Genomic DNA, 26,484 nt, shown 5'->3' with positions numbered 1-26,484 from the left:
ACTGTAGCCTGCCTGGCTCCTCTCTCCATGGGATGATTCCCCAGACAAGAATACTGGAGCGGGTTGTCATTGCCTCCTCCAGGGAATCTTCCCAACCCAGGGATCGAACCTGCATTTCCTGTGGCTCCTGCATTGGCAGGCAGATTCTTTGCCACTAAGTCACCTGGGAAGCCCCGGTGAGGAAGCTCCATACTGTTTCTCATAGTGGTTGCACCAATTTACATTCACACCAACAGTGTCGGAAGGTTCTCTTTTCTCCGCCCCCTCTCCAGTATTTATTATTTGTAGACTGATGATGTCTATTCTGGCTGATATGAGGTGATACCTCACTGCAGTTTTGGTTTACAATTCTCTAATAATTTAGTGATGTTGACCATCTTTTCATGTGCCTGTTGATCATCTGTATGTCTTCTTTGGTGAAATGGAAGAATTCTGCTCATTGTTTTCATTGTTTTTTTTTTTTTAATATTGAGCTATTAAACTATTTGTATATCTTGGAAATTAATCCCTTGTTCATCACATCATTTGCAAATATTTTCTCCCATTCAGTACACTGTCTTTTTGTTTTGTTGATGGTTTCTGTTTGCTGTGAAAAAACTTTTAAGTCTGATTAACTCCCATTTGTTTAATTTTGCTTTTATTACTTTTGACTTGGGAGCCTGATCTAAGAAAATATTGCTGCAATTTATAAGTGGATAATATTCTAAAGTGCTTAGAGTATTTTAGTGAAGTTCTCTCTAAGATTTGTTAAGTCAGAAGCAGTGTAGACTGATTTTGTGGTCCTATTCAGGATCTTTCCATTTGTTTGCTTATAAATAAACAGCAAACATGTATGAGAGTTTTTCCTTTTGCCCAAGATTTAATCGATAAGCCTGAGCAAGTTCTGGTCCTCTTTTTTGCCACTTCATTTCCTTAAAAGGTGAAGGAGAACTTACGATGGTGAAAATATAAAGCACATTTCTGCTGTGTGGACCCCTGTAGAGCTCACTGATGGAGGATGGCACTGTTGGCCTTGTGAAAGCTGAGAGCTCTCGAGTGGCTGATGCTCTCCTCAGCCAGCTCCCAAAAGGCACAATCTCTCCTGTGAGAGCCTGAGAAATGCTAGCTTAGAGGAGGGGCTGGATACACAGCAAGGGGCAAGAATGGGAGCGTAATCACATTCAGTCCAAACTGGGAGTTGTGCCCAAGGGGACAGGTACCTTCTGTTCTGTGTGTCTGCCTGTCCCTTATGCCTGTCTTTCCCCAGGTCACTCAAACACTCCTTGAGGAAAGGGAGAATATATGATTCACCTCTTTAACTCTTGTGACCATCAAAGTGCCTGACACTTCAAACATTTGGTCAACATTACTTTCACCAGCCTTTCAATGAAGAGCTAAGGCTTTGCATTCAGGTAAGAATCCATAAAATCAGACTTCTTTGTCACCTCTCTTTCATAAGCTACACGCATAATCCATTAGTACGTATACAGGATTTCTATCTGTGCTCCAGTGGAGTGGGGAGGAGAATGTCAAGAGCACGAACAGCGATCTGAAGGCAAGCTCCCCTGGAACGCTAAGTTTTCCCTGATCTCTTCCCAGTGCGGCACATGCACTTTGGCAAAGCTGACTGTAATCACCTCTTCAATATATTCCCTCATTTTTTATAGAAGAAAACCCTTTTCCTCTTTAAAAAATCTTATCTGATATGTTTATATAGCTTTTTATTAATTAATTAATTCCACGAGAAAGTCAATACAGCTGGTTCTGGACACATGTAAAACTTAACTGCTAATAAGAGAAGTATAAGGGATTGCCTGAAATTGGCCTACTGGAAACCAGTATTAGATTATTACAGATGGGTTAGAATGGCTTAGAGAGTGAGGAGTGATACTGGAGGTCAGTTAGGAAGTCAGTTAAAAGAACTTCCCCTGTACTGTACATAAAATGTCAGGACCCATTCAGTGAGGTGAGTTCTACTGTTTGTTAAGTATTCCATTTATCTGTTTCCAGTAATATTAGGAACATTCTAAAATTCTAGTTTTGCTTTGTTTTTTCTCTTCCCCACCTACTTATTCTTCTCCAAGAAATGCAGAATGTATAATCAGATTGTCATTGAAGAGATTGTTAAAGAAGCTCTGAGCACAGGTAACACTTCTATTTTCTAATCCAGATAGCTCTTCAGGTGCACAAATTCTCCTCGATGGCACATTGTGAGTTTCTTCCCATGGTAAGACAAGCCAGCTGTTCATCGGTGGCTTTGCCCATCTTGAATTCATCCAAAGCTGGGAGACATGCCTGGGAACCTGTTTGGGCTTGGTGCTTAACCAGAGTTTTCATTCCAGAGTCACTGCTGCTGTGGCTGCTGCTAAGTCGCTTCAGTCGTGTCCGACTCTGTGCGACCCCAGAGACGGCAGCCCACTAGGCTGCCCCGTCCCGGGAATTCTCCAGGCAAGAACACTGGAGTGGGTTGCCACTGCCTTCTCCGTCCAGATTCACTAGCAATGGTCTATTGTCTCTTTCACATAATTGGTTCAGAGAACTTGGAGGAAGAGGGTGTGACTGATTTCACAGACATATTATTTTTATTTTGCCCATCATATTTTCATAGCTTAGGTAGCTTAGGTATATTATCTTACTTTGAAAAATCTCAAAGAGGTAGGTACTGCAGTTATCTTTGATTCACAGATGAATTTGAAAATGATAGAGATTTGATGACTATGTACTAAAATCACATTGTTCCTCTGTATTTTATTCTTTGACTGAATCTTCCTGTCATTCGTATTTGATTGCTTTATTATGATCTCCTGACCCATAAGCAGATGTGAAAACCTTGACTTTGTAAGATGATGAAGATGTGTATTAACTTCTTTGTTACCCCCAGCTCCATCTCACTACCTCTTTAACAAGGCCAGAATAGTTCCTAACATCTAGATCAAGGAGACAAACCTGCCAACAGGTTATGTTAATTGTAGGGGGAAAGCTTATATCCAGCTGAGCCCCATTATATTACAGAAAAGGAAATCCCCAAGGCTTGGGGAGATTAAGTGACCCACTGAAGCTTGCATAGTCTGTAGAGGAGGGTTGCCAAGTTTGAGTCTGTGAACTTCTAGTCCAGTGAACTGTGATTGCATCTCTTAAAACACTTGTTAAAATTATCTGTACAGTGAAACTAGCCAAAATCAGACCTATTCTTGAGAAGAGGTTGCAGTAAAGGAAACTTCTTAGTGGTTTTAATTGACAGAAGAAGCTGAGGAGAGTCAGGGGAAATGTTTGACAGTGAGTTTTACTCTTGGAATAGTTGTTCTGGCATGGGATTCCCAAATGAAGAATGTGATCCTTTTCCTCCCAATTTTCAAAGCGTGCAGAGTGACGCTGTATAACTGGGACAGTTAGCTAAACACACGTCCTCATTTGCTCAGCTTTTTCATTTGTGGAGGGGAAATGATGGTAGCACACAGCCCAGAAGGCTGTGATGAGAATTAAGTAATGTAAAGTATGTGAATGATTTAGCAGAGTGCCAAACACATAGAACACACTCGATAAATGTCTTGTGGTTGCATTGTTGTTGCTGCTATTGCTGTTTTCTGCTTACATAGGCATACAGTTTTCAAATAATTATAATGCCAAGGCAAAGGGAAGTGAAGGAGCCATTTGTTTTAGTAAATATATTGACGCAAATTCAATTTTATTCTACTTCCATCCTGGTTGAAAACAGCTGCATTAAAAGTTTGTTACATTTTCATATCTGTTTTAGTGCTTCAGCTGAGCTTTATGCAGAATATGTTTAAGAATCTCTGTACACAACAATATTATAATTTTGCCAAAGTGTAAACTGAGTCAAGTTTGTTAATGGAAGAATCTTGTTTAGACTTCAAATCTTTTCAGCCCTAATCTGCTTCTCCTTCCTAGACCATAGAGATAACCAAAACACTATCTTCATTTAAGCCCCAAACTAAAGTTTTTCAGCTTCTAGCAAATTTTTCTTCCTGTCCGTTCAGTTGATCTGCCTGCCCTCCCCATCCTCCCCCAGCCCATTACCCTTTTTCTTGACTTCAGGCCCTGCCACTTGATGAAGGCAAAATGTTTTCCCTACCAATTAGTTTAGCGGAAACCTCTCATGTTTGATACTAGAGCAGACAATGTTTCATTATGCTCTCCTGATTTGAACAGAGACATTGCTGTTCCTGAAGGCAGTCAAAGCAGTCTGAAAGGTAAAGTTACTGAGTTACAGCCCAGAAACGGAGGCCACATGGGAGGCTAGACTCCACTGAGAAAATGCATCAGCAATGTGGGTACAGAGGAATGCTTAAGAAAAGATTTTATGATCAGGACCAATAGATGTGTATGTGTTTTATGAATAAGAATATGTGTATTCATGCTCTGAAAGTGCTTCTAAGCTTCTGGCTGAAAGGTGCTCTTAAGATTGTCTCTTGGGGCTCTCCCTGGAATAATATGCCATTTTACATGCAGGAAATGGTGAGTCAGTTTCCTCAGGCTCCCACACACCACTGGGAAGTGGTACCTTCATTGTTTAAGACCCTGAAAGTTCTGCTTTATAGAAGTTCTGCTGCTGCTGCTGCTGCTAAGTCACTTCAGTCGTGTCCGACTCTGTGCGACCCCATAGACGGCAGCCCACCAGCAGAGGAACCTACAACCAGTTAGCTCACATCCTCCATGCCTAAAATACATAGACTTTTATTGATTACAAAATATGTACATATAGTTTCTCTTTGGGGGTAAGGAGTTCAAACAGATAAACTGACAAAAGGATAGGAGAACATTCCAAGTGGGAGGGGTCTGGTAATGGAAAGGCCTGAAGACAAGAGGCATCATGGCTGTTGGAAGGTCAACTGTTCAGCAGCAAACAGATGAAAACAAAATTGATGAGCTGTAGTTTCATCTGAAGTATCTTGGGTTCCAGGTGAAATCCCATCCAAGCAAAAAGTCTGGCTTAACTTGAGGAAGCATTTTCTGGAAGGAATTACAAAACACCTCCTACCACAGGAGAATGTAAACATATTCTTTCTCCTGCCTTGATTTTATGAGAGGCTATTAGGTATGTAATTAACAAACTGTCTAGGTAAGTATATGACTTTATTAATGCAACTTTGAATATTTTGGTATAGCATGATCTTATGGTTTTCTTTATCCTGTTATAGTATTTCAGAGAAGTATATGCTTTATGGTAAAAACAAATAAAAATTAAATTGAATGACCATATAGCCACAAATTTCTATTGCCAACCAGGACTTTATTATTAAAGATTATTGTTAAAGGATGAGAGCTCTAGTTCAAAAAACAGAGTCTAGCTTGATGTACATTTTCACCTTGTATTATGTACATTTGTATCTATAATTTACATATTCTACCAAGTTATGACCAACCTAGATGGCATATTCAAAAGCAGAGACATTACTTTGCCGACTAAGGTCCGTCTAGTCAAGGCTATGGTTTTTCCAGTGGTCATGTAAGGATGTGAGAGTTGGACTGTGAAGAAGGCTGAGTGCCGAAGAATTGATGCTTTTGAACTGTGGTATTGGAGAAAACTCTTGAGAGTCCCTTGAACTGCAAGGAGATCCAACCAGTCCATCCTAAAGGAGGTCAGTCCTGGGTGTTCATTGGAAGGACTGATGCTGAATCTGAAACTCCAGTACTTTGGCCACCTCATGTGAAGAGTTGACTCATTGGAAAAGACTCTGATGCTGGGAGGGATTGGGGGCAGGAGGAGAAGGGGACTACAGAGGATGAGATGGCAGGATGGCATCACTGATTTGATGGACGTGAGTTTGAGTGAAGTCCGGGAGATGGTGATGGACAGGGAGGCCTGGCGTGCTGCGGCTCATGGGGTCGCAGATTCAGACATAACTGAGCGACTGAACTATCAAGTTCTTTTATGAAACTGGAACGCTTGTCTCCATCTTCATTCTTCCAGTACTCTTCAAAATGCCCCAGTATTCTTCAAACTTTGAGTTTGTTATTGTTACTGTTAAAAATGACACTAATATCAGAATAACTTATAATTGCATATGTCATTTAATCTTCATGATAACACTGAAAATGAGGCATGGTGGGGTTTATTCTTTCCATTATAGAAGTGGAGGCCTTGAGGCTTAGTGATATTAAGAGACACAGGAAGTAGCATAGCATGCTTCCTTGTGATGTTCCTGTGGAGTGACATTATGGCTATTCAATTTCTTTGAATGTCCCGAGTATTTCTTTCCAGAGCCACCCCTCTCCTCATCCCCACCTGTGTCTACTAGGTTACCTTACTCTTCTTGGCCCAGCTTCAACTTGCAGTAGAATACTTGCCTTACCTCTCCCCCTTCTAATTTTTTTTTTTTAAATAATCCACACCACCCTGGTCTTCTACACTGAAATCAAATAATGAACCTTTTAAATCAAAATGGGGAGCATTATCATCCATGTCGTGCACTATGTTTCAGCTTATTTGTCTACCTAATTTTGTTACCTTGACACTGTTGTCTTTCATGTTGATTATCTCTTCCAGTCCATGTCATTCTTGAACTTGAGACTATGAGTTAGCAGGGCTCTAAAGGAAAGAGCTCCAAAATCACTGCAGATGGTGACTGCAGCCATGAACTTAAAAGATGCTTACTTCTTGGAAGAAAAGTTATGACCAACCTAGATAGCATATTCAAAAGCAGAGACATTACTTTGCCAACAAAGGTCCGTCTAGTCAGGCTATGGTTTTTCCAGTGGTCATGTATGGATGTGAGAGTTGGACTGTGAAGAAAGCTGAGCGCTGAAGAATTGATGCTTTTGAACTGTGGTGTTGGAGAAGACTCTTGAGAGTCCCTTGGACTTCAAGGAGATCCAACCAGTCCATCCTAAAGGAGGTCAGTCCTGGGTGTTCATTGGAAGGACTGATGCTAAAGCTGAAACTCCAATACTTTGGCCACCTCATGCGAAGAGTTGACTCATTGGAAAAGACCCTGATGCTGGGAGGGATAGGGGGCAGGAGGAGAAGGGGATGACAGAGGATGAGATGGCAGGATGGCATCACTGACTCGATGGACATGAGTCTGAGTGAACTCCGGGAGTTGGTGATGGACAGGGACCCCTGGTGTGCTGTGTTTCATGGGGTCGTAAAGAGTCAGACACAAATGAGCTACTGAACTGAACTAAACTGAAAGGAAAGAGAAGCAGGATTTTTCCAGTAAACAGTGAGGTCATGCATTTCCCAGTCTGTGAGCTATAGAAGGACATTGTACCACAGTTAGGTACCTGGAGACACAAGGCCTGCTTAAAAAATATAGACAAAGTGAATGCCTCCCAATTTTGCCAAGGTTCAGCTTTGCCAAACTCTGAGAACCCTTGCCTACTTTCATTCTAGGGAGATCTAAGCTGCAATTCTGAAGAAAGGCAGAACCCTTTAACTTCATCCCCAGTGCTACACATTTACCCTGTGAATGCAAAAACATCTTAGCCATACCAACTATGTTTCTATTTTCAAAAATAGGATGTACCTATTCATGGGCTCCATCAGATATGACTCAAGAGTCTTTTAATTCATGTGCAGGGCATGGCACATTCCCAGGAGCTGGGAATACAGCAAGGAAAAGACAGACCTTTTTCTAGCCGACAGAAAACAAGAACAGTAGAAGTTCTAAGAGGCAGCATCCAGTCCATGTTGCTTGAGGAAACTGAGCTTTCCTCTGACTACTCCTATTTACCTCTTATTAAGGTGTCTTGCCAATTAGATTTTCCAAGTTGTCTTTTCATGGAAAAGTCAGTTATGAGCCTAAGATGTAATTTCATTATCTTACTTTAAATTCTATTTATGCTAAAGTAAATGATGAACTTGCTATATTTGAAGTTTGGAACGTTTGGAGGTGAGAGGTAATTAACCAGTTCCTGCAACTCTTATCTCCCCTGAAATAGGGCAGATTTACCCATCCTGAAAGAAATTTCAGTTGTCAAAACATTGGCCTTCTTCATCGTTTTTGGATCTGAACAACCATCATAATTTGGCAAGCAGTCCCTACCTGCCTGGCAGGAAGTTATATTTAGTCCTATGTGAAACTTTATTTTCCAGTTCCAGACATATGCAACCCATGCTGTGAAGTTCCAATACTTACACTTCCAAATACAGGGAGTTTTTGGAATTCTCCTGTGGCCAACAGATGCTCCAACAGAGGTTCTCACTGAATCCAGAATATTCTGACACAGCTAGGCTTCAACTGCTCACAGGCAGTCTATTTAAAATCACATGATCAAATTAAAAAAAAAAAGAAGAACTGAAGAATTTTGAAGTGAGACTCCATCCATGTTTGCTCAGTTGTGTTAAAGCAACAAGCAATTATTTGGAAATCTGATGCGACCCTGACATTCAACCCAAATGCCTGATTTGTGTAGGAATCCAGGATTTGTTCCCATACTTTCCTTTCCTGTGGGTGTTCTCTGTCTCTAAACATTCTTGAGTAGTCTAGATGTCACAATATTGATGAAGTCCCAGCTTCTTCTCCTCTTCCAATCTTCCTTTCTTAACACCTGTGTAATCTTGGAAAAAGTAATCAATATTTCTGACCTTCAGGTCCCTCATTGGTTATACAAAGATAATAAATTTTCTTCTGCATCTGTCTCCATAGGGCTGTTGTGAAGAATGAATGATTTCCAAAAGATGCATTTAAATGCCAACTTTGGGTAGACTAGGTACTCAGTAATAGTAGGATGGTTGAATAGGTAAATGGGTGAATGGATGAGATAAATACATAAAGGGAAACATTTTGTACACTATAAAGTAAGCCACAGCAGTAGTGCTCACTCTAATAAAGCTAAACTATAGGACTTGTCAAAGCCCTTTATGTTCACAGTGATTTTGCATGAGGGGAATTCTAGGTGGAGCATTTCGTGGGACTGGACTTCTTAGAAAACACACTAGCTAACCATGATCAAGCCAGTCAATGACTGTGTAACAAATTGTTAAGTGGGATTTTCCCATTGCTCCAAAATCATTACTAACTCAGAACTCTAAGGGATCATTGAGTATCCAAAACATGTATATAGGGCTATGTCAGATCCTCTGGATGCAATGTTTAAAATTAGAAGTGGGCGATTCTCCCCTGTCAAATTCAAACAGTATTTGGTATTGTGTGTGGTGTATAGTCCCTATTGCACCTACTCAGCTCTTCAAAAGCTGCTGTAAACTATCAGTTCAGTCTCTCAGTCGTGTCCGACTCCTTGTGACCCCATGAATTGCAGCACACCAGGCCTCCCTGTCCATCACCAACTCCCGGACTTCACTCAGACTCACGTCCATTGAGTCGGTAATGCCATCCAGCCATCTCATCCTCTACTGTCCCCTTCTCCTCCTGCCCCCAACCTCTCTCAGCATCAGGGTCTTTTCCAATGAGTCAGCTCTTCACATGAGGCGGCCAAAGTACTGGAGCTTCAGCTTCAGTATCAGTCCTTCCAATGAACACCCAGGACTGATCTCCTTTAGGATGGACTGGTTGGACCTCCTTACAGTCCAAGGGACTCTCAAGAGTCTTCTCCAACACCACAGTTCAAAAGCATCAATTCATCTGCACTCAGCTTTCTTTATAGTCTAACTCTCACATCCTTACATGACCACTGGAAAAACCATTGCCTTGACTAGATGGACCTTTCCTGGCAAAGTAATATCTCTTCTGCTTTTTAATATGCTATCTAGGTTGGTCATAACTTTCCTTCCAAGGAGTAAGTGTCTTTTAATTTCATGGCTGCAATCACCATCTGCGGTGATTTTGGAGCCCAAAAAAATAAAGTCTGACACTGTTTCCACTGTTTCCCCATCTGTTTGCCATGAAGTGATGGGACTAGATGTCATGATCTTAGTTTTCTGAATGTTGAGCTTTAAACCAACATTTTCACTCTCCTCTTTTACTTTCATCAACAGGCTTTTTAGTTCCTCTTCACTTTCTGCCATAAGGGTGGTGTCATCTGCATATCTGAGATTATTGATATTTCTCCCAGCAATCTTGATTCCAGCTTGTGCTTTTTCCAGCCCAACATGTCTCATGATGTACTCTGCATATAAGTTAAATAAGCAGGTTGACAATATACAGCCTTGATGAACTCCTTTTCCTATTTGGAACTATTTGTTATTGTCCAGTTCTAACTGTTGCTTCCTGACCTGCATATAGGTTTCTCAAGAGGCAGGTCAGATGGTCTGGTATTCCCATCTCTTTCAGAATTTTCCAGTTTATTGCGATCCACACAGTCAAAGGCTTTGGCATAGTCAATAAAGCAGAAATAGATGTTTTTCTGGCACTCTCTTGCTTTTTTGATGATCCAGCAGATGTTGGCAATTTCATATCTGGTTCCTCTGCCTTTTCTAAAACCAGCTTGAACATCTGGAATTTTGCGGTTCACATATTGCTGAAGCCTGGCTTGGAGAATTTTGAGCATTAATTTACTAGCATGTGAGATGAGTGCAATTGTGTGGCAGTTTGAGCATTCTTTGCTGTAGACTATACATCAATTAAATAGTGAAACTGTGTGCTAATAAAACTTTATTTACAAAAGCAAGTGTCATATTGAATTTGACCCAAGGACTATAGTTCTCTGACTCCTATACTAGAGAATCTTGCTGCTAGAATGTTAAAGAGAAGTCTCATTGGAATTTTATCACTATTATACAAAAATTATTTTTGTTATGGAAAAACATTGCAATATATAAAAACAGGAAGAAAAATTGCTAACATACTCAATCATGATCAAATTAGTGTATTTTCTTTTAGTTATTAGTACATTGTTTTATATACTGTGAACCTGTTACTTAAACACTTTTATATTCTGCTTTTATCCTTAACATGACAGTACAGGTTATAAGCTTTTAATATATTTTAAGCTTTTTATTGGCATTATTTTTAATAGCTGTCTAATACATTAACTATTCTTCCTCTGGTCACTGTTTAGGTTGTTTTCCATTATTTACATTTGGAAAGGATGTCACAGAGTCACATTTATATAGATTTCCCTGTATTTTTAGTTATTTCCATAGGTAAGTTCTTAAGAAATGGAATTACAGGTAAAGGTTTTGAACACTTGAAGGCTCTTATTATTAATACATATTGCTAAATGTCTTTCTAAAGGGTCATTTTTATCTGTTTTCCCGATAGTAAGGTATACTCAAATAACAAATAATTAAGTTTATTTGTTATTTGACCACTTAGCATCACTAGGGCTTATCATTAAAAGGAAAAATAAAATTATGTTGCACCATGTAAAAAATGGCATCATTGCTTTATGTTTTTTGTTGGATATTTTTTCATGTTTATTATTATTATTTTTTTTAACTTTCCTTCTTGGAACTTGTATATTCACAATAAAACCATTTTCCAACATGCTAATTAATGTCAGTTATAAACATAAGGTGAGAAATAGTTTCTTAGTAAAAATAAGGGCTCTGAATTGTTGCATGTTTACCATGTGGCAGACATTTATATAAATAATTGTGTTTGTGTGAGTAATTTTATTTCAACTTCAAAGTATGCTCTCTGGGCCTCTTATCTTAGGGTTATCAGCCTACATTGTCCCACATGAACTGATGGCACTGAAAGCGAAGTTCAAAAAATGGATTTTGTTTGCATTTGCCCTGTAGGCATCTGTTTCCCACCTGCCCCACCTCTCCAACCCATCCCCAATAAGCACTAGTCTGTATTTATTAACCACTTAAGTGCGGGGAGTTGTGCAAGATACCTTACCTATATTATTTCAGTTAAATCTCACAATAACTCCATAATGTGGTTATTGTTTTCCCTATTCTACCAATAAAACAGCCAAGGTTCTGGGCAATGAAATAGCTTTTCTTAGTCAGTATGACCAGCAAGTGGTGTGAGTGGGAACCCAGGCATGCCCATCTACCAAGCCCATCATTAAACACTGCTGTCAGCTGACAGAGATGCCCTCTGTCATCTCCCCCATTTCCCCAGGTTCTGGTTTTCTGGTTCTGTATCCTTCTCACTCTATTGCTTGTACTTTTGCTTGGGACTCCTAGTGAATACCTCTTTGGGTCATTCTAAAATGACTCCTTTTTGCTCTGCCATCTAGTTTCGCCACAAATATGCTTTTCACACATAGACACACATGTTCATGTATAAGAAGACAAGCATTTTGTTCTAGAATGCTTTCCAGGATAGGAGAGTGTGGTCTTCAAATTGTAAGCCCCTTTTATGTGGAACTCGATTTTTTTTTTGCCATATGGTGATGCAATATTTTATTTATTCTGTCCATTAGGAACTATTTTTATAGTAAAACTATAAAATTTTGTAATAAATGCTTAATATTGCTCCACATACAATTCAGTGTTTGGTATAAAGTTCTTTGACTGCAAGAAAGAACATTTGGTTTACTTCACTAATAGGAATGTCTCTCAGTGCTGGAATGGCCTCTTCTTGGTATTCCTTCTGTTGTTGATTTTTGGCCTAGTTACCTGTGATTGTTTGAATGGAACTAAGTGGAGAGAGATACTCATCATGTTTATTCCAATTAAGAACATGTGACCGATTCCTGAATATTCATTGGAAGGACTGAAGCTGAAGCTGAAACTCCAGTACTTTGGCCACCTGAGAAGAATTGACTCATTTGAAAAGACCCTGATGCTGGGAAAGATTGAAGGTGGGAGAAGAAGGGGACGACAGAGGATGAGACGGTTGGATAGCATCACTGACTCAGTGGACATGGAATATGAGTGAACTCTGGGAGTTAGTGATGGACAGGGAAGCCTGGTGTGCTGCAGTCCATGGGGTCGCAAAGAGTCAGACACAACTGAGCGACTGAACTGAACTGAACGGAACTGATGACTACAGTAATGAGGAGGTACCCAAGCAGTGCAACAGCTCAATACTTTTGAGGCTGATAGGTTAAGTCTAAGGAGTTTATCCAAGATGTAGGAATGAAAGCCCACACAAAATACAGTGTGAAGCCAGATTGGGAGCTTAAGGAAAAAACAAAGCCATAAATCGTTCTTTCTGGCAATGAATTTTCCACCATTTTCCCGGTGACTTGAGATAATCCTGGGTCTCCTTGCTCCTAGAACTCAATTTTTAATGTTTTAGCGTCTGAATTCTTTCACTGAAGGAGCTTTGGATTTTTTTTTAACTTCATTAAATGCTACATTCCTGTCAGTGTGCAGTATTATTCTAATTTACATAAGTAAGGTGAACCCGGATTTTAAGTTTACCATCACTGAGGCTTATTGTTAAAAGAAAAAAAAAATCTGTGTTGAATCATATTTAAAAAATGGTATCATTGTTTTAATTTATAGATCAGAGCACCCAATTTTAATAAGAGTGGCATTCTGCTTTACATGTGTCAGGGACTTCACAGGCAAATCTCTTTTTTCTCTATGCAAATAAGCTTCAAACAAATTGTATTGCAAATCCCTACCCTTCCTATCCCCTTTCATGTTCTTCTTAATTCCCATTTGGACCATGTAAGGAACCACATATTTGAATATCATTTATGAGTTAGGTTTAAAATGTGGTTGTGGTTTATACTTAGAAAAGCTGCCTAATCTGGAGAGGTGCACTTTTGTAGTATGTGTTTACTTACTAGTTCAAAGAGGCTATTTCTTGTTTCAGTCTAGTCTCTTTCCAGGGTCTGGGTGATATTGAACTAGTACCTGTTCCTCATCTAAAATAGGGTGTTGCTGCTGCTGCTGTTGCTAAGTCTCTTCAGTTGTGCCCGACTCTGTGCGACCCCACAGATGGCAGCCCACCAGGCTCCTCTGTCCCTGGGATGCTCCAGGCAAGAACACTGGAGTGGGTTGCCATTTCCTTCTACAATGCAGGAAAGTGAAAAATGAAAGTGAAGTCACTCAGTCATGTCCTACTCATCACAACTCCATGGACTGCAGCCCACCAGGCTCCTCTATCCATGGGATTTTTCCAGGCAAGATTACTGGAGTGGGCTGCCAAAATAGGGTGTAGCTGAAGGTAAATGACTAGGGTATCCCAAGAGGTTAGTGATGGATCCCTCTTATGACTCTCATCTCTCCCTGGATCCCGTGTTTCCAAACACTCAGCCTGGACTACAAGGTGCAAAGAGCCATGCACTTACCCAGTTCTCCACAGTATGCTCTTTAACCATTTGTCCCATCTCTGATTTAATGCCATCAAAGGGGATCCGGATGCCTTAGCAAGATCATCCTATGTCTGTGTAAGGACAAGTGCTAGGAATTGCCCCTGTCTTTCAGTGAAAGCAGTCCTCCTTGTAGTTCTCGCTCTTGTGTGTTTCTTTTTGAACTCTGCATACTTCCAGGATAAATTAACTAACAACAAATATTGTCAGTGGCCTGTCTTAAAGAGAGGAAGGTAGAGGTGTTTGTGTAGAAGTTTTAAAATTGGAACAGAAAAATAACCACCTTAAAATCACCATTTCATCATTTGATAGGCACTTTCTGATGGAACGGTGGTGTTTCTCTGGGTTGCATGCCAACAATTGTCAAGCCATTGGGTTATATCATGGCCCCATCCAGACTAGGCTAAGGTCTCCCTAGGCTTCAGCATTAGTAGGTCTGAGTCCCCGAGTTCATCTTCCTGGGCATTCTGAGAAGCCCCGCAGTGAGGGATCTCTGCCTGGAACAAGAGCACTATTCCCAGTGTATCTGCAACATAATAACGTATACCTAGAATTGGAGAGAGCCTCCCAGGTAGTGAGATTAACATATACAAAGGCAGGGAGTTTCACAGTTACTACGTCATTTTTGTAACAACACTGTGAAAGGTGCCCAGGGTTTATCTCAAGTTCAAGGAGCCAGGAAGAAGGGCCATAGATGACACCAAGATTTTAAATACAACACTCCTTAGAACATTTGAGGCAATCACTGCTGCACCTGTGTGACTTCCCTTTGCAATTCCAAATAATGTAAGATTCCTCCAACTTTTCTGACGGTGGAGGACAGTAGGCATCTCACTAGACTTGGAATTGAATGCCTCTAGCTTTCAGTCTTGCTTGTGCCTCTTACAAGTCTTATCTACTTGGGAAAATCCTGCAATCTGTTTAAACCTTGTTTTCCTCTTGGGAATAATAATAAATGGCAGACTATTTGTGAGGCTTTAACGTTCTGAAGTATGTGAATTTTCAAAGCAGAGCTCTTAGAACATAAAGTATATTCATAGTATGTCCTTCTTGCCTGTCTTTCCTTTTTACTCCTCCCTTCCCTTCTTCTTTCTCTCTTTTCTTCATTTTTAACCCTTGTATATTTCTTCCATGCAAAGTCTGGTTGTCAGGGAAATCCACCCTTTTCTGCCAAGCACTGACTTGCTTCAGAAAGCTAATATGAATCCTGTGGTGTGGTAAAGTTGTGTGTCATTGGTTCAGTTCAGTTCAGTCGCTCAGTTGTGTCCGACTCTTTGCGACCCCATGAACTGCAGCATGCCAGGCCTCCCTGTCCATCACCAGCTCCCAGAGTTCACCCAAACTCTTGTCCATCGAGTTGGTAATGCCATCCAGCCATCTCATCCTCTGTTTTCCCCTTCTCCTCCTGACCCAATCCCTCCCATCATCAGAGTCTTTTCCAATGAGTCAACTCTTCGCATGAGGTGGCCAAAGTATTGGAGTTTCAGCTTTAGCATCAGTCCTTTCAAAGAACACCCAGGACTGATCCCCTTTAGAATGGACTGGTTTCAGTCCCAGGGACTCTCAAGAGTCTTCTCCAACACCACAGTGTCATGGGTTAGGAATGGGCAAAATGCAGAATGGAAAGTAAATAGAAATGTCCTTTGAGATTATGAACATGCAGTGACATCTTTGGAGACCAAGAAGAAGTCATGAGTTTGCGCTGCAGATTTATAATCGAGTTCTCAGCAGGGTCCTTGGTGACCTCCACCCCTGCCTTGCCCCATTCACTCATGACTCATTTCTTCTGAAGCATTTGTTCTCAAACTGATCCCTGGACCAGTACCATCAGCATCACCCAGGAATTTTAATTAGAGATGCTGATTTGGAGGCCCCACTCTATACCCACTAAATCAGAAATTTGGGGAGTGAGTCCCAGTTATCTATGTTGTAAAGTGCCCTCTAAGTGATGCTGGTGAACACTCAGATTTGAGAACCACTGCCCTTCACCAACCACAGCTCAGGTTTGCCCTTCCCGCATCAGAATGGGAACTATAGCCCAGGAACTTGACTCTGGATTGTCAAAGCTTTTCAAGTAGGTCTCATACCATGTGAACTACAGGTTAACTAACTATATTCACTCCCCCAGGCTATGACTCTGATATGGGTGAAGGATGTTGATTCATCTGACATGAATCTGCAAATGTTTCTCCAATAAAAGCTTTTGAAGTATCTGAGTTAAATAAACATTTGCAATGAACCCACACTTTTCCACTTGGCCTCTTTCATCAAGTCCTTATCAAAATCTTCTCTTGGACAGTGCTCAAAGGAGATTATGAAGGCAAGACAGGCTTACACCTCCTGTTTCCCAGGTCATAGGATTCATGACTCCTGAGAACCATACTGCTGCATATTTTTCATAGCCATCACCCTTTTCCCAAAGCATTTAGAGCAAACATTCCTTCTTCAAAACAGATGGACATAGGCCATGTTAATGCCACAGCTGTCCTGTAATGCTTCAGAAATTTTTATTTATAAACCAGAATATCAGAATTGACATTGGTTCCTACAAAAGATACTGTTGAGTTCCGACTCCACATTACCACTGAGCTCACCCAAAGCTGACAACTTCTCACTCCAGGTACTTTTCCATTCTCAGACAAGGCAGCCTTAAAGTGCCAGGGGCAGCTCTCACACAGTGAGAGAAAAGAACCTGTAGATAAATAGCCCAGCTGCCTCGTCTCTTGGCAGATTGTTTCTGAGCTGCATTTTACAGGATTACTGAGATGGTCTCCAGAAAGATTGAACACCAGAGGCCCACAGTGGTAATGGCTCATTGGGACACTCTTTATTGCTTTGTCTCTCTTCTCCTATCTCACTTTCTCCATTCTCTCTGTTATTTGGGATCAAATTCCAAATAAACTCACTGCTCCAGGTTTTTGTTATAAGATCTGTTTCAGGAACTCATAAGAAGATGATTGGGTGATTTGTTCAAGGTTGTACATTTGTTCAAGTTAAGGCAGACCAGGATCCATTCTTCTTCTGTATTGAAAAGAAAGACTGATCTTGTATTGAATTTAGTACTTGACTCTATTTTTGCAGCATCCCCCTAGAACTTAGTATTGTGCAAATACTAAATACATAAGAAGTGACTGAGACTTATTCGATCAGTCAGTAGTTATTGGATTCTTTCACTGCCCGAATCTACCAGCTTTCTATGTAGCAAGTTACTTTCACAGTGCACTTTTCATAAATCCTATTAGTATGGATTTTCCCATCATCTGAATAGCATAGGGAAGAACATAATGCCTGATATAATGTAATAAGTTCTTAATTTGTTGAATGAATAAGTAAATCATGTAGTACATTTCAGAATAGAATATAGGGACCTAAAATTTTGAATCCCATCAAAAGTCACGTTACTGGTTATTAATAACCAGGGCAGGAATAAAAGCCCATCCCCTTCAGACTTTATCTAGTACTTTGATTACTCCATCTCATAAGGCCCATTAAAGTCAAGTGCTTTTCTAGTATTTTTTAATCACTGGAAAAAATATATCATTTAGAGCAATCTGTTATTATGGGTACTATTCAAACAATGCAATTATCCAGAACAAATTTAGGGAAAGCTAGTTTGAGTTTTTGGACAAATGAGTTCTTTCGGCAGCTGAATGTAAAAGGTGTAATGATTGATACATGAGCACTTTGGCTGGATTGTGACCATAATACAACTGCAAGCAAGAATCTGCTGGAAGGTATAGCAATCCCTAAGCTACACCATTCTGAAATGATCATAGTATCTTATGACATTCTTTCACCTATCAGTCAATAGTCATGTCTTGGAAATTTATTATGTGCAGAGCCCTGGGTGAGGTGCTACTCAGAAAATATACAGGATGAGTCTTTTCCAATAAGGAGGTGATAAATTTCCTTATGTCCATTTTTTCCCCATTTTCTGTCACCACCCCAAACACAAGCCATCAGCCTAATGTAAGACAGCAACTATGTTATGTATATAATTGAAACAGCTCCTGACCTGATGTTTGCCTTACATTTTTGGTAAATACCCTTTACTGAGATATGAAACTTCTCTTTTGTGTTTTTAAGTTTGTCATGAATGGATTTTAAAACATCAGTAAGTATTCTCCATCCATTAAGATAATCATAGGATTTTCCCCTTTAATCTAGTCATATGATATAGTATTTAATTAATTTCTAATGTTAAACCAACTTTGATTTCCAGAGGAAAAAATTAGTTCATCATGATATATTCTTTTATTTACATACTATTGAATTAGGTTGGTGTATTTTGTTTAGTTTTTGCGCTTATGTTCATGAATGACATAGCTTGTAATTTTTCTTTATTCTTTTAGTTTTGTTGTGTCATTATCAACATTATTCTAGGCCTTTATTTTTATTTATTCTGAAGAAACTGTTTAAGATTAGAAGTATTTGTTCCTTGAATATTTGGTAAAATTTATCCACATAAGCAACTGACCTGATGTTTTCTTTGTAATGAGGTTTGAAACTACTGGGTTGGTTTCTTTAATGTTTATAGAAATAATTAACTTTTCTGCTTGTTGCATAAGGTTTTATAAACTCTGTAGATATATGTCTTTTTTATCTATGCATTTATAGGGATATATTATAGGGGTTTTATCTATGCATATTTTAAGGATATGTCTATTTTATCTAGACTGTAATGTTTATTAATATATAGCTTCTCTTAATATTCCCATTATCTTTTATATCTCTTTAATAATTGCATTTGTGTCCTCTTGTCTTAATCCATTTGGGTTGCTATAACAAAATACTATAGATTGAGTAGCTTATAAAAGAAATGAAATTTATTTCTCACAGTTTTTGATGCTGAGAATTTGATCAAGGTGCCAGCAAGGTCAGGTGAGGGCCTCTTCTGGGTCACAGGCTTCTCATTGTATCTTTATATCATAGAAGGGACAAGGGAGCGCTCTGAGTTCTCTTTCATAAGAGCACTAATCTCAATTATAAGGGTTCTGCCCTTATGACCTGATCACTTCAAAGGCCCCACTTTTTAATGCCATCACCTTGAAAATTAGAATTTTAACATAAATTTGAGGGGACATGCATTCCCCTATTCACTGTTGACCAATTTTTGCTAGGCGTTTCTTCATTTTATTAGTTTTTTTTTTTAATGACTCACCTTTGACTTCATTGAGTCCTGTTATTATTTACAAATTTCCTAATTGACTGTGCCAAAATTTCCCAGGGAGTAACCTAGGAATCTACTTCTGTGCAAGGAGAAAAGAAGAAGGATTGGGCAAAGGGAGACAGTCAGAAGCAATTCCAGCTTCATCAGAGACTCCACCATCCCCAAAGGGAGATAAAGCGGTCTTTCAGAGTCCTTCAGTAGTCCACTGGACCAAAATGGCTGGGTCTATGTATTCTGTAGTCATTGGATGTGAGCTGCCCAAGAAGGTACATGACCTTGGGTGAAGCACATCTCTGCAGTGTAGGTAGCCATAGAAGATGATAGCCATATTCCCAGAAAATGTATCTTTCCTTGAAGCATCACTTCATTGACACATCTTTATTATTTTCTTTCTTTAATTTTCTCATTTTCTTTCTAGACTCTTGAATTAGATATCTACCTTGTTAATTTTCTACTGTTTCTTTTTTCTAATACAAGCATTTTGGGCTGAAGTTTCCTCTGAATGCTGCTTTACCTGCATCCAACAAGTCTTGTTGTATAATATCTTTATTGGTAGACGTATCAGTTCAGTACATCAGTAGTATCAGTATTTATGAGTTAATTAAATGTGGGTTTCTAAATATTCATGCATATATGATTTTGTAGTTATATTTTTATTATTTCTTATTTAATAGAATCTTCAGGAGGTCCCCTAGTTTGTCGATAAATTGATGAATTTGAAATGGAAACCTATTCACATCAAGGATTAAAACTCCATACAGGTTTCCCTATTGCCTATAAATTGAAGTCTAAAGTATTTAATGAAATTTAAAGGCTCTTCCTGATATGGCTTATGCTTACCTCTCCCCTACCATTCCTACACCCTCTTGCTATAAGTTAGCCCCACTTTTCTTTAATTTTCTCTACTTAAGTTGGTCTTGATTATTGTCTCTCCACATATCATGCCCTCTTTTACCTAACTTAACCTTCAGGTATATTCTTTTTATTTCCACCTTTTGAAACTCTACTGTTAGCAGCTCTGCATAGATGAGATACTTTCCCTATGTGTTTCCATGGTTCTCCCCACCCTTCAGTCCTAACCACCCTGTATTTAAATTGTTTATTCAATAAGCTACATGTTTTGTTAGATTGTAAACTTCAGGAGGACAAGAATAAAATATAAGTCTCTGCTGTGCTTCTAATTCATTGCTTGCTCTATGTAGGTATTCAATAATTATTTGTCAAATAATAGTGACAATAACCATCAATTATTAGATAATTACTGTTTTTCCAGAAATTATACAGAGACTAGTGTGGTCAGCAGGATATTGGTCTCCCTTAATATCCATGTTTAGAACCTGTCGAGATCTTGTGTCACATGGCAAGGAAGTTTTAAGGTTGCAGATAGAATTAAAGTTGTTAAATGTTTGATTTGAATGGGAAGAGAGTCTTGTATTATCTGGGTGGGTCCAATATAATCACAAGGGTTCTCATAAGTGAAAGAGGTAGGCAGGAGAGGCAGTGCCAGAGGGCTGGAGAAAGACTCAAGCAGCCATTGCTGGCTTTGAAGATGGAAGGGGACCATAAGCCAAGGAATATGGGCAGCCTCTAGAAACTGGAAAAGGCAAAGAGCTCAATTGTCTCCTAAAGCTCCAAAAACTATGCATCACCATCAACATCTTGGTTTTAGCTGAATAAGACCATTTCAGATTTTTAACCTTCAGAACTATAAAATAAGAACATGTTTAATAGCAGAGTTGTGCCTTAAAGTTACATGGAAAACAAAACTTGCAAATAATTGACTTGGAAATTTAGCTGATCAAGTTTCCAAGCAAAATGTTGAAAGTTTAATTTTGTTTTATCTTGCTGTTCATATTAAAATGTGGGGGAAAGGAGAGAGCGAGATTGCAGGAAGACTCTTAAGGAAACAGTTTCCAGGACTTGGTGATTTGGGACTTTCTCAGCCTGTCTACTTATGTAAGAGAGCTTATGGAATGATCTAGTGGGTGGAACAGTAATACAGAGAAATTCAAATTGTTGTGTAAAGTTGACATAAGAATTTTTAACTTCAAGAGACTCCAAGTAGATCAGTTAAAGGGACCCAGAAAGATGAGGAATGTGGAAACTAAGGTAGAAAAGCAAAACAGTGGGAAGTCGCGCACTGAGGAGATGTAGTAGCCAGTAACAAGTTCCCCAGGGCTGGATTGACCCAGAGACAGAGAAACTGAGGTAGCTAATAGCCTACATTAAGCTGTCTCTTGTGGTCAGTTTTCATTACAATCCTGAAGAAAGGCAATGCCAAAGAATGTTCAAACTACTACACAATTGCACTCATCTCACATGCTAACAAAGTAATGCTCAAAATTCTCCAAGTCAGGCTTCAACAGTACGTGAACCGAGAACATCCAGATGTTCAAGCTAGATTTAGAAAAGGCAGATAAACCAGAGATCAAACAGATCAAATCTATTGGATCAAAGAAAAATCAAGAGAGCTCCAGAAAAACATCTATTTCTGCTTTATTGACTATGCCAAAGCCTTTGACTGTGTGGATCATAACAAACTGTAGAAAATTCTTCAAGAGATGGAAATAACAGACCACCTGACCAGCCTCCTGAGAAATCTGTATGCAGGTTCAGAAGCAACAGTTAGAACTAGACATGGAACAAATACTGGTTCCAAATAAGGAAAGGAGTACATCAAGGTTGTATAAGGTCACCCTGCTTATTTAACTTATATGCTGAGTACATCATGTGAAATGCTGGACTGGATGAAGCACAAGCTGGAATCAAAATTGCCAGGAGAAATATCAATAATCTCAGATATGCAGATGACACCACCCTTATGGCAGAAAGTGAAGAAGATCTAAAGAGCCTCTTGATGAAAGTGAAAGAGGAGAGTGAAAAAGTTGGCTTAAAGCTGAACATTCAGAAAACAAAGATCATGGCATTTGATCCCATCACTTCATGGCAAATAGATGGGGAAACAATGGAAACAGTGACAGAATTTATTTTCTTGGGCTTCACAATCACTGTAGATGGTGACTACAGCCGTGAAATTAAAAGACTCTTGCTCCTTGGAAGAAAAGTTATGACCAATCTAGACAGCATATTATAAAGCAGAGACATTACTTTGCCAACAAAGGTCCATCTTGTCAAAGCTATGGTTTTTCCAGTAGTCATGTATGGATGTGAGAGTTGGAGTATAAAGAAAGCTGAGCACTGAAGAATTAATGCTTTTGAGCTGTGGTATTGGAGAAGACTCTCGAGAGTCCCTTGGACTGCAAGGCGATCCAACCAGTCCATCCTACAGGAAATCAGTCCTGAATATTCATTGGAAGGACTGATGCTGAAGCTGAAACTCCAGTACTTTGGCCACCTGATGTGAAGAACTGACTCATTGGAAAAGACTCTGATGCTGGGAAAGGTTGAAGGCAGGAGAGGGGCATGAGAGAGGATGAGATGGTTGGATGGCATCACAGACTCGATGAGCATGAGTTTGTGTGAGCTTTGCGAGTTGGTGATGGACAGGGAAGGCTGGCATGCTGCAGTCCATGGGCTCACAGAGTCAGACACGACTGAGCGAGTGAGTTTCAGTCAGTTCACTCACTCAGTCGTGTCTGTGAGATGTTTCCTGCTTCTGTGTCTACTGCACTAAAATCTCAGTTAAGCCTATTGAAAGGGAGGAGCATTTAAATTCTACAGGACCCAAAAGAGACATCATTAGAAAGAGGTAAGACACAGAGTAGAAGAGAAAAAAAAAATCACAGAAAATGGGACTAAGGCGATTAGAGGTGTAATTTCTGAAGACCTAATCACCCCTTGATGGTCCAAGAAATAGTTGGGGAAGGGTGGAGAGAACTTTGACTTTCTATCTCTGTGAGATGTCAAGTCTTGAGCTGATTTTATTGAAGGCAATAAAGGACAGGAGGACCTCAGTAACCCGAAATATTGGCACTTGACATCTGGATCCACTAAGAAAATCACATCAGAAACAAGCATTTTGTTTTATTTGCTTCACTATCAAGAAAAATAAAATAACAATGGTGCCATCTGGAATACTCCATTCCCATTTCTCATTATTTTTCTGAGTAGAACCTTAATCTCAAGACCCTAAGTGGAGAGAAGGAAACTAATGCAATCCAGGGATGATGTAGCATGACATAAACAAGTGAATTGTTCAGTCGCTCTGGCCTTGACATTTGCTGCAATGAGATCACTTTACTCCAAGGCTGCTGAAGGCCTGGGCTAAGATGACTCATTCAGAACCATATGGTTTGAGAAATAGTTGTCCACACTAAGTGTCTGAATTTCTGAGGCAGGCAGAAGAGTGTTTTCTCATCTCAATACAGAACTAATCATGCCAGAATTGAACATCTCCAGCAATTACGTGACTTTTACGTTGGTCAGCCATTTTTCCCCTTAGCTCTGAAAAGTTTATTTTGCTCCATGTGGTGCATTTTAGGGGAGAATGAAATTTGAATTCTCCCTCCAAGACTTTGTTTCAGTCAGTATGTCTCTATTTCTCCCTCTTTATGTGTCTCTAAAATATAAAACAATAGCATTAAGGAGATGTTTTTAGCAAGAAGACATTGTCTCACCATCTTAATGCTACTGTCTTTGTTTATTTGTATCTCAATGTTGGAATGTAATCCCATTTTACTTATTTTCAATATATGATTTGCTATTTTAACATTGTGTTGCAAACATTTCCTCACGATTTCATAGTCTTCGTGACTATTTTCCTTAAACTACATAGTCTACCATAATTTGTAAGCTACTTAGAACCTTCAGTTTGTGGTATTATATATAATGCTACAACAGACTACTTAATACTCTTTTTGTTTCTTGCTATAGAATAATGTCCTTAACATGAATCGATTGGGATACAATAGTTGGTTCATTACTTTAATGTATCTTTTAAACTTATATCACCTACTGTTCTTGACTTTAATACACAGATATTAAAATAAACAAACAAAAATAACTCACATTCTCCTCTTGCCCTCCTTCCCCCAGCATACAGATGCCTTGAAATGATCTTGGGTTTGCCAGTCTTAATGCCAATAACAATGGTAACTTTTTAATATAATATACTCAACTCAGAGGACGTATTTCCTTCAATACAGGAAACTCTACTCTATCCAGAGACATCTTTCTTTCCTGACCTTTACTTTTAGGATGTAATCTGGAGTGACTGGTGTTTTGTCTTTGCTGATTTTGATTGGTTGTTATCATTAGCAGTGATGTTCCTGCAGAATCCATATCATTCCCCAGATCACTGTGCCACTGAATTTACTAGTGGGAAACCCACATAAAAAAATGTTACAGAAAAATAACTGTTAAGTTATGGAGACCTTTTTAAGCTCTACCCCAGGAAACAGGATGTTTGGTGAGTGCAAAGATAACTTAAAGCTGAAGTCATCTTCCCAGCTCTGTTGGTTGTCTGAAATATACTTGTTGTCTAGAATTACATCCTTTGATGGCTCTGACTAAGCTAGAGAGATCAAACAGTAAGACTAGGTATTGGAGGAATAGTTACTGAGAAATTAGAATGGGGCCCTCTCTGCAAACGTAATGAAGTATGAGATATTTGAAGTGGTCAGTTGTTTGTCCTTTTTTTAATAGATTTTTTTTATTTTTCTATAGATTTTTAAAGGTTGACATCAACTCATCATGGTTAAACACATCTTCTGTAGTTCTCTCAGCAACGTATTTTCCAAGCAATCTCATCCTCATATCTGTTCCCAGAAGACAGCACTATATAAATTACTGCTGATTTAACTTGTCCCTAACATTCACTGTAAGCTGCCTGAGGGTACATAGTTTGTATTATTATTATTATTTTTTTAATTAGGGCCACAACTGAACATGGAACAACAGACTGGTTCCAAATAGGAAAAGGAGTACATCAAGGCTGTATATTCTCACTCTGCTTATTTAACTTATATGCAGAGTACATCATGAGAAACGTTGGGCTGGAAGAAACACAAGCTGGAATCAAGATTGCCGGGAGAAATATCAATAACCTCAGATATGCAGATGACATCACCCTTATGGCAGAAAATGAAGAGGAACTAAAAAGCCTCTTGATGAGAGTGAAGGAGGAGACTGAAAAAGTTGGCTTAAAGCTCGACATTCAGAAAACGAAGATCATGGCAACCGGTCCTATCACTTCATGGCAAATAGATGGGGAAACAGTGGAAACAGTGACAGACTTTAATTTTTTGGGTTTCAAAATCACTGCAGATGGTGATTGCAGCCATGAAATTAAAAGACACTTACTCCTTGGAAGGAAAGTTATGACCAACCTACACAGCATATTAAAAAGCAGAGACATTACCTTTCCAACAAAGGTCCATCTAGTCAAGGCTACGGTTTTTCCAGTGGTCATGTACGGATGTGAGAGTTGGATGGTGAAGAAAGCTGAGCACCAAATAATTGATGCTTTTGAACTGTGGTGTTGCAGAAGACTCTTGAAAGTCCCTTGGACTGCAAGGAGATCCAACTAGTCCATCCTAAAGGAGATCAGTCCTGGGTGTTCATTGGAAGGACCGATGTTGAAGCTGAAACTCCAATACTTTGGCCACCTCATGCGAAGAGTTGACTCATTGGAAAAGACCCTAATGATGGGAGGGATTGAAGGCAGGAGGAGAAGGGGATGACAGAGGATGAGATGGCTGGATGGCATCACTAACTCGATGGACATGGGTTTGGGTAGACTCTGGGAGTTGACGATGGACAGGGAGGCCTGGTGTGCTGTGATTCATGGGGTGGCAAAGAGTTGGACATGACTGAGCGACTGAACTGAACTGATGTGCTTTAGCACATAGCAAACCTTAGAAATAACTGTTGAATGTATGAATGAGAAGTTGGCAGTGACAGTATTTACCTTTATGGATTACATTAAAGGACAGAAATGGTATGGACCTAACAGAAGCGGAAGATATTAAGAAGAGGTGGCAAGAATACATGGAAGAACTGTACAAAAAAGATCTTCACAACCCAGATAATCACGATGGTGTGATCACTCATCTAGAGCCAGACATACTGGAATGTGAAGTCAAGTGGGCCTTAGAAAGCATCACTATGAACAAAGCTAGTGGAGGTGATGGAATTCCAGTTGAGCTATTTCAAATCCTGAAAGATGATGCTGTGAAAGTGCTGCACTCCATATGCCAGCAAATTTGAAATACTCAGCAGTAGCCACAGGACTGGAAAAGGTCACTTTTCATTCTAATCCCCAAAAAAGGCAATGCCAAAGAATGCTCAAA

At 39.5% G+C, this 26,484-nt stretch overlaps 1 pseudogene; it reads right to left on the bottom strand.

Moving 5' to 3' along the window:
* Positions 1–12,284: 12,284 nt before the first annotated feature.
* LOC138446066 (phosphatidylinositol N-acetylglucosaminyltransferase subunit P-like) lies at positions 12,285–12,975 on the bottom strand (annotated as a pseudogene).
* Positions 12,976–26,484: the final 13,509 nt, after the last annotated feature.

This window comes from Ovis canadensis, chromosome 9 (assembly GCF_042477335.2).
Source record: "Ovis canadensis isolate MfBH-ARS-UI-01 breed Bighorn chromosome 9, ARS-UI_OviCan_v2, whole genome shotgun sequence".
Taxonomy (NCBI): Eukaryota; Metazoa; Chordata; class Mammalia; order Artiodactyla; family Bovidae; genus Ovis; species Ovis canadensis.
This window is presented reverse-complemented; position numbering and strand designations above follow the sequence as displayed.